At 36.2% G+C, this 15,273-nt stretch overlaps 1 long non-coding RNA gene across 1 annotated transcript; it reads left to right on the forward strand.

Moving 5' to 3' along the window:
* Nucleotides 1–1,690: 1,690 nt before the first annotated feature.
* LOC144291783 (uncharacterized) lies at nt 1,691–14,124 on the forward strand. Its single transcript, XR_013359276.1, has 3 exons — nt 1,691–3,102; nt 4,323–4,482; nt 13,062–14,124. It is a non-coding gene; the product is annotated as an uncharacterized LOC144291783 (long non-coding RNA).
* Nucleotides 14,125–15,273: the final 1,149 nt, after the last annotated feature.

Genomic DNA, 15,273 nt, shown 5'->3' on the forward strand with positions numbered 1-15,273 from the left:
TGTATATTTTCAGACCATAATGCTTTGAAACTAGAACTCAATCACAAGAAGAAATTTGGAAGAAATTCAAATATGTGGAGGTTAAAGACCATCCTTCTAAAAGATGAAGGGTCAACCAGGAAATTAGAGAAAAATTAAATAGATTCATGGAAACTAATGAGAATGAAGATACAACCATTCAAAATCGTTGGGATACAGCAAAAGCAGTCCTGAGAGGGAAATACATGCTTGCAATACAAGCATCCCTCAAAAAACTGGAAAAAACCCAAATACAAAAGCTAACCTTGCACCTAAAGGAACTGGAGAAAGAACAGCAAATAAAACCTACACCCAGCAGAAGAAGAGAGTTAATAAAGATTCGAGCAGAACTAAATGAAATAGAGACCAGAAGAACTATGGAGCAGATCAACAAAACCAGAAGTTGGTTCTTTGAAAGAATTAATAAGATAGATAAACCATTAGCCAGTATTATTAAAAACAAAAGACAAAAGACTCAAATTAATAAAATCACAAATAGAAAAGGAGAGATCACCACCAATACCAAGGAAATACAAATGATTTTAAAAACATATTATGGGCAACTATACACCAATAAATTAGGCAGTCTAGAAGAAATGGATGCATTTATGGAAAACCACAAACTACCAAAACTGGAAGAGGAAGAAATAGAAAACCTGAACAGGCTGCTAACCAGGGAGAAAATTGAAGCAGTCATCAAAAACCTCCCAAGACACAAAAGTCCAGGGCCAGATGGCTTCCCAGGGGAATTCTATCAAACGTATAAAGAAGAAATAATACCTATTCTGCTAAAGCTGTTCCAAAAGATAGAAAGAGATGGAATACTTCCAAACTCATTCTATGAGGCCAGCATCACCTTAATTCCAAAACCAGATGAAGATCTCACCAAAAAGAAGAATTATAGACCAATATCCCTGATGAACACAGATGCAAAAATTCTAAATAAGATACTAGCCAATAGGATTCAACAGTACATTAAGAAGATTATTCACCATGACCAAGTGGGATTTATCCCCAGGATGCAAGGCTGGTTCAATACTCATAAAGTAATCAATGTGATAGATCATATCAGCAAGAGAAAAAACAAGAACCATATGATCCTCTCAATAGATGCAGAGAAAGCATTTGACAAAATACAGCATCCATTCCTGATCAAAACTCTTCAGAGTATAGGGATAGAGAGAACATTCCTCAGCATCTTAAAAGCCATCTACGAAAAGCCCACAGCAAATATCATTCTCAATGGGGAAGCACTGGGAGTCTTTCCCCTAAGATCAGAAACAAGACAGGGATGTCCACTCTCACCACTGCTATTCAACATAGTACTGGAAGTCCTAGCCTCAGCAATCAGGCAACAAAAAGAAATAAAAGGCATTCTAATTGGCAAAGAAGAAGTTGAACTCTCCCTCTTTGTAGATGACATGATATTGCACATAGAAAATCCAAAAGCCTCCACCCCAAGATTGCTAGAACTCATACAGCAATTCAGCAGTGTGGCAGGATACAAAATCAATGCCCAGAAGTCAGTGGCATTTCTATACACTAACAATGAGACTGAAGAAAGAGAAATTAAGGAGTCAATCCCATTTACAATTGCACCCAAAAGCATAAGATACCTAGGAATAAACCTAACCAAAGAGGTAAAGGATCTATACCCTAAAAACTACAGAACACTTGTGAAATAAACTGAGGAAGACACAAAGAGATGGAAAAATATTCCATGCTCATGGATTGGAAGAATTAATATTGTGAAAATGTCAATGTTACCCAGGGCAATGTACACATTTAATGCAATCCTTATCAAAATACCATGAAGTTTCTTCAGAGAGTTGGAACAAATCATCTTAAGATTTTTGTGGAATCAGAAAAGACCCCGCATAGTCAGGGGAATATTAAAAAAGAAAACCAGAGCTGGGGCATCACAATGCCAGATTTCAGGTTGTACTACAAAGCCGTGGTCATCAAGACAGTGTGGTACTGGCACAAAAACAGACACATAGGTCAATGGGACAGAATAGATAGAGAACCCAGTAATGGGCCCTCAACTCTATGGTCAACTAATATTTGACAAAGCAAGAGAGACTATCCACTGAAAAAAGGACAGTCTCTTTAATCAATGGTGCTGGGAAAATTGGACAGCCACATGCAGGTGAATGAAACTAGCCCTTTCTCTTACACCTTACACAAAGATAAACTCAAAATGGATGAAAGATCTACATGTGAGACAAGAATCCATCAAAATCTTAAAGGAGAACACAGGCAACACCTTTTTTGAACTTGGCCACAGCAACTTCTTGCAAGATACATACATGAAGGCAAGAGAAACAAAAGCAAAAATGAACTATTGGAACTTCATCAAGAGAAAAAGCTTCTGCACAGCAAAAGAAACAGTCCACAAAACTAAAAGAAAACCTACAGAATGGGAGAGGATATTTGCAAATGACCTATCAGATAAAGGGCTACTATCCAAGATCTATAAAGAACTTCTTAAACTCAACACCAAAGAAACAAACAATCCAATCATGAAGTGGGCAAAGACATGAACAGAAATTTCACCAAAGAAGACATAGACATGGCCAACAAGCACATGAGAAAATGCTCCATATCACTGGCCATCAGGGAAATACAAATCAAGACCACAATGAGATACCACCTCATACCAGTGAGGATGGTGAAAATTGACAAGACAGGAAACAACAAATGCTGGAGAGAATTCGGAGAAAGGGGAACCCTCTTGCACTGTTTTTAGGAAAGTGAACTGGTATAACCACTCTGGAAAACTGTGTGGAGGTTCCTCAAAGAGTTAAAAATACATCTGCCCTACGACCCAGCAATTGCACTGCTGGGGATTTACCCCAAAGATACAGATGCAGTGAAATGGCAGGACACCTGCACCCCAACGTTTATAGCAGCAATGGCCACAAGAGCCAAACTGTGGAAGGAGCCTCGGTGTCCATCGAAAGATGATGGATAAAGAAGCTGTGGTCTGTATATACAATGGAATGTTACTCAGCCATTAGAAAGGATGAATACCCACCATTTGCTTCAAGGTGGTTGGAACTGGAGGGTATGATACTGAGTGAAGTAAGTCAATCAAAGGACAAACATTATATGGTCTCATTCCTTTGGGGAATATAAAAAATAGTGAAAGGGATTAAAGGGGAAAGGAGAGAAAATGAGTGGGAAATATCAGAGAGGGAGACAGAACATGAGAGACTCCTAATTCTGGGAAATGAACAAGGGGTGGTGGAAAGGGAGGTGAATGGGGGGGACTGGGTGACGGGCACTGAGGGGGGCACTTGACCGGATGAGCACTGGGTGATATGCTATATGTTGGCAAATTGAACTCCAATAAAGTGAAAGGATTAAAAAAAATTCTGCATATTTGCCTTCAGAGAGGTAGTTAAGAGAACTAACTCTTGAATCATATGTCTGCAGCTCAAATCCTAACCCTGTGTGACCAGGAATAAGTTATTTAACCTCTCTGAGCTTAGTTTGCTTATCCACGAGGTGAAGGTAAGTAGTATTTCCCTGATTAGTTTTGGTGACATAAACAACAAATATATAAATAGCACTTAGAATAGTACTGGACACTGAGTAAAGAGTTTAATACATGTTAGTTATTATTATTCAAATGATCCATATGGAAATATCTTGCATCAGTTAGTCTATAATTGACAAAATATTTAGTATGCATCAAATATGGCAACAAAATTCTTAAATTCGTGAAATGCAACGTGTTTACCTTTTTCCAAGTGGATCTGTTAATTAAAGTCCTTTCTCATTAGCAGCTGTGCCTTTTTTATAGCAAAACTTTTTTTTATACTTTCAATTTGTGAGAAGCTAAGAAGCATATGACAATTTTAATGAGGCTCCTGTCTGCTTACATGAAATAAAAATTCTTCCACAATTTTTCTAAACTTAAAGTTCTCATTAGAATTTTAATGCCTGTGCTTTACTCTTTTTCAAACTATCACTGACATCAGCACTGAACCTTTTACTGTGAAGTTTAATTTATATGTTGGAATGCCATGAACACATAAATATGCCTCATAACAACACTATATGGAATGTACTCTGAAATTGGAAATCATAGAAGTTAGTAATAATTTATGTGTTTCTCTGGAGTATTTAAATCTTCACTGATATTAAGTTCTTAATAAGTAATTTCTGATAACATTTCAGTGACCTGTCTCCTTAACGTTTCTTTTTCATTTAACTAAAGACCTTTCTTCATGGGGATGGCATTAATCCTAATAAGATGAAAATAGTATTTCTGCTTTTCTTTTTTTTTTCTCCCACAGCCTATGCCATCTGAAAATTTCTGTATTGAAGGCTTTCCCATCAAGTGGAAGCAGATTCAGTAATTTCAACTTCACCTGCAGATGCTGGATCCTCCTCTATTCAAAGTACTATGATACCTGTTGTAAACTGAGAGAAGCAATCAATAGTTAAGAGTGAGGGGTCAGTAGAAATGTTAGTCTCAAGCACTTGGACAAGATTTAAAATAGTACCATGAGGGATTAGCTAGGGGGTGAACAAGTTATGGATAAAAGGATATGTTAAAATTTAAGTCCGACTCTCAGTATCATTTAATAGGTTTCTTCAGGAGGAATCAGAGACCTAAGATTGACTAAGTGGAGGATCAAAGAGTGTCTCTATGTTTCTAAGATTGCTAAAATGAATTAAAAAGGCAACAGATCGTTAGGAACATAGGAAAGATTTTCAGCCTATTGCTTTCCAGGAGATGAGGGGAAAGAGGATTTATCAGATTGAGTGAAAAATGATAGAAGTGATGTCCAGGAAGTTATAGATTAGCAGGAGAAGGTTAGCACTAGGAAATTTTAGCTATCCAAAATTTTCAGAGAAAAAAGAATGACTCCAAATGAGATGGTGGAGAGATGAAATATTATCTTCATTGCTTGACATCTTGATCCATTCTTCCATCAATTTAATTAGGCACTGAAGAATATCAAGTCTAGAAATGGACCCAGACTTTATGGATCTGAAGAGCATACATTTTTGGTGTCCTTAAGAATACAAAATTTCGGGACTCCTGGGTGGCTCTGTGGTTGAGCATCTGCCTTCAGCTCAGGGCATGATCCTGGGGTCCTGGGATCAAGTCCTGCATTGGTTTCCCCACGGGAAGCCTGTTTCTCCCTCTGCCTATGTCTCTGCCTCTCTCATGAATAAGTAAATAAAATCTTAAAAAAAAAGAATACCAAATTTAAAATATATAGTTATAAGTATACGGGTAGGTAAGGCCCTTGGAAGAGTTCACGCAATTCAGAGGACCTGAAGCTAAATTTGGATTAGCTGTTCCCTAAGTTCACCTCTTGCTGAGTGCCTGCATTGCAGGTAGTGAGCCAGACACAGTAGATCTATGGAGGGAGACTGAATATCTTATGTAAAACCAGGCCTGAAATGCACATAGTCATGGACTTTATCAGTCAAATATACATCTACCATGTTATTCTGAGTAGAGAAATGATTTTGTTTTCAATGGCAATGATGTATTTGTTAATGTCCTAAGGATCTATGGATCTATGGGCCACACATGGGCATCTTCAGCATATCGCTTGCTGTTACATTTTTCATAAATGAAAGGATAGCAATGTTTCAGTGCTCAGGCAATATTCCATTATTGCAATATAGCAGTTGAAGTCTCTTGATGGTCCAATGATTTCATTGTAAGCAATATTTTTCTTCTACCAGACTCTACATAATAATTAATTAAAGTTTTTCTTTCTGTCTTTTCATTTCCTGTCCACTCCAAAAAATGGAATGAATCAGAAATAATGAGGGGGAAAGAAAGACAAATAAAATGTCTTAATAAGCCACAAACAACAAGGCATTAAATAAACAAAGTGTTTGTGACATTATCACTGTAGCCTCTTTACCTTTGCTCTTGAAAGAGAACATCATCTTGGGTGTAATCTTACTTCATACAGAAATCTCTCTATATCATGTAATATTTTATTAATATAATAACAACAATGCCATTGATAATAGTGGAATAATATTTTACAGTTACAGAACACTTCTCTTCAAGATAAGTGGGATAACAATAGCTCTGATTTCACTGCTTATTAAAACAGTTAAAATAATAGGTTTCTGATTTGCATAAGCTGCAGATTAATGGTGTTTACTGAGCAGTGGAGGTCGTACTTATATTCAGAATGCCAATGACAGGAGACATGAAAGTCGGAGGCATCCCGTCCTCCTGTAAACCAGTCACATGTTTATTTTTGGCAAAATGATAAAAGCACATTAGCATAGCAACTCAGTCAAGCTTAATGCAGAAATAACTAATTGAAAATCCTGGAGGTTCATGTAAGAATGAAATGAGTACTTTGTTTATTTAATTAAAGCAAAAGTAACTTTTTAATGACCCATTTAAAACCAAAGACACTTGAAAAACTGAGCAGGAAGTTTATAGCCTTATTGAAAATTGCAAGATTGCTTTGAATATGTAAATAAAGGTTACAAAAAGTGATAATGCTATTATAAGCTCCCACAGGAGAAAAAAAATGCTGTTTCTTGATTTTACTCTTCCTTCCTTCCTGCCTGCCTTCCTTCCATCTGTTATCTATCTATCTATCATCTATCTATCATCTATCTATCTATCTATCTATCATCATCATCATCTATCATTTGTCTATAATCTGACTATGTGTCTAGCCATTCTCTTTATAATAAAAGATGGTATCCTTCCTTTAACGTGGACATCCCAGAGAAGGAGCGGCTCCCTGTCATTGGATACACCACAAGGGGAAGATGAATATAGTGTATTCCAGCCATAACAGCCTGCACTTCTTTCCAAGGCTGTTTTTTCCCCCTAGACCAATCCCCGGGTCCTTCAGACATAATGAATGAGCTTAGAGACTTGCAAGAGATTCAGTATCATTTGTATTTTATCCTAAAGGAAGAACTGAACCCTTTGACAGAGATCAGTATGCACAGAAATGAATACTTCCTGTAATGAAGTGTTGAAGGTGACTTATGTCAGTAATTGATACAAACATAGTTTTTTAAGGCTAGAAAGTTTGCTCCCTAGGTATTTATTTGTTCTATCTTGGATTTTGTGATGGTGAGCTAGGTCTTGCAATTTTTGAAAGAGGATTTAAATGAAGAGCTCCTTCAAAGGCTTATCAGTTTAATGTTTTATTCAAGTTAGTTTTTCACCCTCATGAATAAAGAATGATTAAATATATGGTAATGTATATGGGGGGGGTTCAGTTTTGTGATCTGCATTCTAGGCTTGAAAGTGTACATATAATTACTTATTCTTATACAAAAATATGCCATTAATTTTGAAGAATTCGAATAGAAATTCCAAATCTTAGCAAATTTTAGAACAAAAAAACCTTACAGAATGTGGCCTTAAGATCCTCACCTTCACATACTTCCATCTCTTTTGTGAACATTCTACATTTTGCCCTTGGTAAATAAATTTATTCCTCTGGATATTTGCTTCTATGCCATGAAATTCAATGACTTAACTCATGTTGGATTTTCTCTAATGGTTAGATGGATTTATTTTCTACTCTAGCATTAATAAAACATTTGGTACCATTTTATCAGTATCAAGAAGGGCAGACCATCTCTAGGCAATGGAGAGAATGTTCCCCATATGTTGTCTTGCTTTGACTTACCAAACATAGACTGACAGTAACGATTTTTAGGTGTCCATTTATAGGTTCACCCACATTCTGTTTTGATTTGTTTGTTTAATTGTACACATATTCAATGTAAAAACCAAAAAAAAAAAAAAAAGTGAAAACAGTGCAGGCCAATACAGAAAAATTTAAAGAAGAAATCAAAGTTCCTTGAAAGCTTGCTAATTAAATATAGCACCATGAACATATTCTTTAGCACTCTCCATACATTTCTCTCTGAGCACACACACAATTTTATATTAATGGGATTATATTTATTTATTAGTTTATTTATTATTCTTCTTATTAAATGAGATTAAATCTATAACATGATTTTCTGGTGGGCCCTTCAGCCCTGCATCCTTTTCCACTTCATTGGGTTCACTACCACTCACATCTGAGACTACCTGATGAGACTACCTTTCTTTCTAGGCTGACTTAGTCATACATACAATCATACCTATACAGATTTGTTTTCTCATTTTGTTCTCATTTTGCATATTTAGTTTTGTTTATAAAAATTGGATCTCATTCTATACATTTGTCTGTAACTTGCTTTTCTCACTTAACAATAAATCTAGGCATCTAGGTGGTCTCCCTTTCATACATTTTACTTTGTTGTACTTTGCAGATACTATGTCTTTACAGATTGAAAGCTTGTGGCAACCCAGCACTGAGCAAGTCTGTTCGCACCATTTTTCTAACAGCATTTGCTCACTTAGTGTCTTTGTGTCACATTTTGGTAATTTTTGCAATATATCAAACTTTTCCATTATTACATTTGAATTGCTGCGATCTCATGATAAAACTTTAATGGATGAGGCATTGCTTCTTATGGATGAGCAAAAAAAAAAGTGGTTTCTTGAAATGGAATCTACTCCTGATGAAGATGCTGTAAAGATTATTGAAGTGACAATAAAGCATTTAGAATATCACATACATTTAGGTGATTAAGCAGTGACAGGGTTTGAGGGGATCGGCTCCAATTTTGAAAGGGTTCTACTGTGGGAAAATGCTTTTAACAGCAATGTCATTGCAGAGAGATTGTGAAAAGAAGAGTCAACGGATGCTGCAAAATTCATTGCTAGTTTTTGTTTGTGTGTTTGTTTGTTTGTTTTAAGATTTATTTGGGGCACCTGAGTGGCTCAGTCTGTTAAGCATCTGGCTTTTGGTTTCAGCTCAGGTCATGACCTCAATGTCCAGGGATCCAGCCCTGCCTCTGACTCTGTGTTTAGTGGGGAGTCTGCTACTCTCCTGACCTGTGCACACGCATGCTTGTTCTCTCTCTTTCTCTCAAATAAATAAACAAAATATTAAAAAAGAGATTTATTTATTTATGAGAGAGAGAGGAGCAGAGGGAGGAGCAGAGAGGGAGAGAATCTTAAAGCAGGGTCCACTCTGAGTGTGGAGCCCAATGCCAGGCTCAGTCTCACAACCCTGAGATCATAACCTGAACCAAAATTAAGAGTCGGATGCTTAACCAATTGAGCCACACAAATGGCCCTGAGACCTAATTCATTTTTAAAATTTGCCTTTTATTTTCAATGTATATATGGTTTATTCATTTTCTTATTAATGAGCATTTAGTTTGCTTATATTTTTGCCCTTAAAAACAATATAATATACATTCTATACGAACATCTGTATTGACTTACTCTTTTCCATAGTGGAGTAGATAATCCAAGAATGAAACTACCATGATAAAGAGTAGTTTCACTTTCAATTTTAATATTAATTTCCCTAAGAATGTTGGATAGCCTCTACTCTGAATTGCCTATCCAAATCTTTGCCTTTTCTTTCTTCAATTAATTTTTTTGTTTTTATCATATTTTAGGTTCTTATAAAAGATTTTGCATGCGTACATTTTAATCATTTTCCTTGTTTCCTTTACAATATTTTTCTCCAATTAGTTAGTCTGGTAGGATCTCAAGACAGAGGAGATGCACGATTGATTCTGTCTACAAGGTAGAACTCAGATCTAAGACAGGAGAAGCCTAGTGTAAGAATCAAATCGCCCTGATTACCATAAAAATCAAAGCCATCAAAGAACAATGAACCTGCTTTCATGTTTTTTTCTGATAAACTGGGCTTTCTTTTTTCCCCCACTTGTCAATTTCCCTATTGTTGATTACATATCTAATACTTCCTTTGGTTTCCTTATGGCACCTGGTTGAGGGGACCAAATAATAGAAATTCCATCTTTGAAGCATCAGTATCTGAAGTAAGAACTGTGGGTCTTCCTTTCGATAGGCAAAATACTTTTAAAGATTACTGAGAGAGATCACTGGACTAACGAGTGTTTTTATTTATTCAGGCACTAAGCTAATCATAGCTTATGTTGGCTTTAAGAGAAGTTAAGGGTACAGAACTTTTAGGACTCAGAGAACTAAAGAAAGACTTACTTGACAATTAAAAGATAAACTCACTGCTCTCAAGGAGCTGTAGTCTGTGAGAAGTTACACACACATACACACACATTAAAATGCATTAAGAACTTTGCCTGAGGTAAAGCTGGAGTGTTAATTAGGTGGAAGAGAATGTCAGGCATTAACAATGGAGAGTTTTGGGCAGGCCGGTGGCTCAGCAGTTTAACGCCACCTTCACCCCAGGTTTGAATCTGGAGACCTGGGATCGAGTCCCATGTCAGGCTGCATGGGAGCCTGCTTCTCCCTGCCTGTCTCTGCCTCTTTCTCTCTGTGTGTGTCCCTCATGAATAAAAAAATAAAATCTTAAAATGAAAACAAATAAAAAAAAACCGTGGAGAATTTTGCAGGGTCCAGTATGTATACTTTCCTGAGGTGAGGACCAGTACAATTTTATGACCACTGCATATGCAGTGCCTAGTTCAGTTTCTGGTTCCTAACTGTTCATACGTAGTTAGTGACTGAATGAATAAAGGAATGGTAAGAGATTTTTGTTTTCTTTTGAAAGTCTGTGAATAGAGAAGTATTATGCTTAGATTAACACTTTAAAAGTATTTAACTTGTATTAGTAGACAAATTGGATTATGAGGGGCTAAATGGGACGTAGACTAATGAAGAGGATGTTTCAGTAACTCAGGAGCCAAATGATGGGAAAGTCTGAAGCTAGGACTTGAATATAGGTGGGAGAAACAATTTGAGAGGCAGTTTAGTTAGTAGAATCCATATAACTTGCTGGTTGATTTACTTTTTTCTTTTTCCTTTTTTTAAGAAATAGAGTAAATGTTGGGCTAAAGGAAAGTCCTAAATTTCTGGCTTGGGCATTCAGTGGATGAGATTTCCATTGAACTAAATAGGAGAAAAAGGTGGAAGATGTTGGTTTTAAGTTTGAGTGTTGTGACAGTGTGCATACACACCTGGAGCTCAGGAAATAGGCAGAGTCTTAGCTTTGAAAATCCTAATCAATATGGCACAGTATTTGAAAATGTTGCTTATGATGAGTAGCAAAATGAGGAGGAAAAGTATGGAAGACAAAGATCAGGGTAATAATATCTAAGGAGTGCAGGAGAAGTAGTTTTAAAGAAATGTGAGAAGGAGTGAACAGAGAATTAGAATGAAGAGGAGAAAGATTATTCTTTATGTCGACAAATAAGTAATTGATAGTGTTAAAGTCAACAAATTAAAAGGTATTCAGTGTATTGAGCATTGTCAGAATAGTTTCAGTACCATGATGGGGACCAAAGAATAGTTTTAGGTGGTATGAATGCCTGGATACAAGGCAAGATAGGCAAGGTAGAGATAAACCACTCTTTGAAAGCATGGTTGAAGGAAAGGTTGATACACATCCATGTTTAGCACATAATGGATGCTCAAAAAATGTTTGTTGAAGAAATAAGTGAGTACCTAGGCTCTGAATAGTTCCAGGCAACATGATTATTAAATGATGAAAGAGACATAAACATGTTTTTATGTTGAAAGATATGGAGCCAAAGAAAAATGAAAAAAGAAAGTAATATAAAATAATGAATGGAGAGTAAACAAAAGGAATGTTTAGGACATAGACAAAATAATTCACTTTGCATAGGAAATAGGAGTAAAGATCTAAACAGACACTCAAGTGTTAACATATTTGTAAATGGAGGCAGGAGGTTGAGAGCATTTGTATGATAGTGCCCATTCTCTCTATAAATTAGGAAACATAGGCATGGGGCTGAAAGAAATGAGAGGAATGATTATAATGATTTTGGGGATAATGATAATTGGAACTGGTCATGGACAACTGGGACTGACCAACAAAACAGAGAACCCAGATGGCTTTAGATATCAAAAGTCTGGTGGGGCAAATTGCTCATTTTCTTGTGCATTTCTCCAGCTATGTACATCAATACAATAATAGATGCAGAAAGAAGGTGAGTGGATTGATGATTTCCTAGGGTTTTTAGGTTTGGATCAATGGAAGGACAAAGGCATAAAGGAATGGACGGTGCTGGCAAGACAGGTTTACCATATATAGGATCTTTACTTGAGAAAGAATAAAATAAAACCAGAAGTTTATTGAAAGATTTAGTGGTAATTAGATAGAAAAATTAACTGCACAGTTTCCTAAGGGATACATATATCTTAATTATGTTATTATGATATTAAAAATTTGAAATTAAGGTTTCTAAGATGGATTATTACCAGCACTTGACAAGATCCAAGGAATTGCTGAAGTGGAGTGGAGATATAATATAGACATATATACATGTACACCAACTGACTATAATGCGATATTCAAAGTTTTACTTCATTGAGACAGAGGCATCAGATGCATAAATACTTTCATATATATAAATAAACATGATATATTATCATAAATATATGATATAAAACATATATAAAATCTGGATTCACAGATTCTTAAAAATGGCTATGCTTCTCTAGGATGAGGGGCACCTGGGTGGCTCAGTTGGTTAGGCATATGACTCTTGATTTAGGCTCCAGTCATGGTCTCAGGGTCCTGAGATCGAGTCCTGCATCAGGCTCCTGGCTCAGTGCAGTGTCTGCTTGAGATTTCTCTCTCTCTCTCTCTCTCTCCCTCTACCCCTCATCCTGTTTTTTTTTGTTTTTTTTGTTTTTTTGTTTTTGTTTTTGTTTTTTTTGTTTTTGTTTTTGTTTTTGTTTTTTTTGTTTTTGTTTTTGTTTTTGTTTTTTCCTTTCAAATAAATAAGTAAATGAGCCTTTGGCAGTCTGAATGAACTGCCAACATACTTGGTAGGTAGTTTTTACTTATTATGTGATTCATACCTGCTGTTTAAGAAAAATTCAAACACATCCATGAGAGCTTCAGTGAGGAGAATCCTGAAGAAAATGTTAGCATTAAGGAGGTTTAGTTCCGATGTGGGCATCGTTTTTAATTGACTTTCATCATAGAGTGTTGCTGTCAGTGGTCTAACAGATTCCTTCCTTTTTCTCTACTTTTTAGCACAGCCCTGTGCTGAAAATCTGACCAGCAATTTTTACCTGCAAATCTGCAATCTCCTGAAATAATATTTGTTCAAACAGCATCATTCTATTCTAGATAAAAATACTCCAGCTTCCTCCCAAGAAATAGTGTTATTGCAAGCTTGAACTATTGAAAAAGTAATATTGCCTCCAAGGGGGTACGCCATCTTAATAAGACATATCTTCAAGACAAGGAAAAATGTACTTTCCAAATCCTACATGCGTTATAAACCACTACTTACGAAACCTTTGTTCTAAAGTGTTGCCAATTTTACCTGAGGCAGGCATTTTACTGCATTTAAAAGGTCTCCAAGGATGTTGGGGAATCTTAGGTGAACCTGCAGGCCTGGTGGATATAATGAAAACTAAACTTTTTGTTTTGTGAAGTTTTCTCAAGGCTTTTCTCCTGGGTATTGAAATGTAACTTCCATTTTGCTAGTCTAACTTCACCATGTAGTGCGAGCAGAAATTATAGGAAAAGAAATAGCTGGTGAATATAATAAACAAAAAAATAGAGGTCTCTCCCCACCTGCTGTTCTATGGAAGGACCTGATGGTAGAAATTTTGTTAATCTAATTAAAAATAGATGCCAGCGGTCCATAAACATGAGACCAGTATTATTTTTAGAATCTTTTACTTTTGTGACATACTGGCTGGTTAGCTCTAGAAAAAGATTTTGGGGCACCTGGGTGGCTCAGTGGTTGAGCATTTGCCTACCGCTCAGGTAGTGATCCTGGGGTCATGGGATCGAGTCCGGAATCAGGCTCTGCGCAGCGAGCCTGCTTCTCCCTCTGCCTACGTCTCTGCCTCTCTCTGTGTTGCTCATGAATAAATAAATAAAATGAAATTTTAAAAAGAAGATTACCAAACTGATTTACCCCCAAAATTACTGCTAATGTCAGTTTTTCCTCTCCTTTTAAAATTCTTTCTTTCCCAGTGAGTCCGTGTTTTATTCAAACTGACGAAGTAAACCAATTCACACTAGGGTGCTAATCCCTTACCATGTCCCTCTTTCCAGAGATATCTTTTGTTTATCTTCCTTTATATATGTGATCCTTTTTATAATTTATTTGTCAAAAAATAAAATTTTTGAACAGGAACTATGCCTGTAGAGTTCTAGAAATATAGAAGCAAACAACACCTTAAAGATCCCTGCTGTTAAGGAGTTTACATTCCAATGGAAGTCAGACAACAGCACTCAGATTTCATAATATACATACATATGGCCAAATGGAAGGTGCTGAGAAGAAATTAAAACAGGGTAAAGGAATAGAGAGTGGCTAATGGGCTTTATAAATCTTGTCCCCAAAACCAAAATCAGACGATAATCTGGGTTCATTATTTAAAAAACTTAAACACCAACTTAAAGAACGTTAGTAAAATCATTTAATTTCTATTCAAGTTGACACAAAAGAAATGGTAACAAAAATATTTCCCACTTGAGAGAATGTGACAATAGCATGATACCAGGGAAATGCTAGTGTTATATTTGGCTCCCTATTGGCATCAAAATTTTAATGGAGAAACTGAGAAAATATCCTTACTGCTAAAAGGAGGAATAGTGAGGACAAAGTGGTAATAATGTCTAAATCTCCTCTGTCCGATATAGTTGTCATTGACAGGCATGGACACTGAACACTTGAAAATGTGGTTGGCCCAAACTGCCATGTGCTATGAGAATAAAATGCACCCCTGAATTTCGAAGATTTACTATGCAAAAAAAAAAATCGTAAAATAGCACATTAATTGTTTTTATATTGATTGCATGTTGACATCATGGCATGTTGTGTATACTGGATTAAAATTAGTTTCATCTGTTTCTTTTTACCTTTAAACATATGGCTACCAGAAAATTAAGCATTGCTTATGTGGCTCATATTGTATTTCTAAGGAACAGTGCTGTTTGAAACTCTCCAGCCTTAAATAAGGAATAAGCAAATTTTTTCTGTAAGGAGCCAGCCAGTAGATATTTACTGACCAAGAGAAAAGAATGGCAGATATGTAGTTCGGTAGCCATTTCAAGTACAACTATGTAAAAAGGCAAACGTCATACTTAGATTGCAGGTGACACAAAAATAGATAGTGGGGAGCACTGGGTGGCTCAGTTGATTGAGCATCAGACTCCTGATTTCCACTCAGGTCATGATTTCAGAGTCCTGGGATCCAGCCTCAAGTCATGCAGGGCTCCATGC

The sequence above is a fragment of the Canis aureus genome, chromosome 20, assembly GCF_053574225.1.
Source record: "Canis aureus isolate CA01 chromosome 20, VMU_Caureus_v.1.0, whole genome shotgun sequence".
In the NCBI taxonomy this organism is placed as follows: Eukaryota; Metazoa; Chordata; class Mammalia; order Carnivora; family Canidae; genus Canis; species Canis aureus.